Raw genomic sequence first — 819 nt, 5'->3', positions numbered from 1 at the left:
CCGGAGACCAAGTTGCCGCATATGCACAAGCCTTTGAAAAGATTAATACATTTGTAAATGCAGATTTGCGTTTTTAGTCTTGTGGAGAATCAGCGGTAGCAAAACATGGTTATAAAGTACACACATCTCTCATTCAGAACAAAAACAGTGCGCAAGTGATAGCACACATATGTACGTATATTTGATTTCTAACTGCATATAAAGTTTACTACGAAGTTTCAGCTTTACGAGCAGAGTCGATTTACTCATGTTCGTTTTTTCGTTCACCTATGTATATGAATAAACTCAAACTGGTAGAAAGAAATTTTGAAATTTTGCACAAGTTTTGGAAAAATATTTGATTTGCCTTGCAGTTTGCTTTTGTGAGGCAATACATTCCAATTGTAAATTGGTGAATTTTTCCGTACATCTGAAGTTACTTATAAACTCGTATTAATTCAGATRGTGAAATTTATATGAAACTTTTATAGTTCAATTTTATATTTGCATGATTTTACAGATTAGGGAATCGAATTTTTTTATTGTCTTATTAAATTTTACAACACTTCTATAATAWTGTCCTAAATTTTCAAGATAGCAAAAGATTTTCGGAAATAAAGCCTTCAGAACTAATGCATTCGAGTCTAACTAGGCTAAGTGTTCCGTCTCTAAACACGTTTTTCTTGAAACTGGGTTTTTGAAGTCGGTTGACAAGATTTCTCGAGAGCTTCTCAAGCCGTTTGGTGAAATTTTACATAGGTATTTGAGATACAATTCTTAAAAACTTGGATGAAGATTTTTTATGCGATTGCAACTTTCTAAAGAATTTTAATTATAATT

This window comes from Bactrocera latifrons, unplaced genomic scaffold, assembly GCF_001853355.1.
Source record: "Bactrocera latifrons isolate USDA-ARS-PBARC rearing strain unplaced genomic scaffold, ASM185335v1 scaffold_33, whole genome shotgun sequence".
NCBI lineage: Eukaryota > Metazoa > Arthropoda > Insecta > Diptera > Tephritidae > Bactrocera > Bactrocera latifrons.
Note: the sequence above shows the minus strand (reverse complement) of the source record.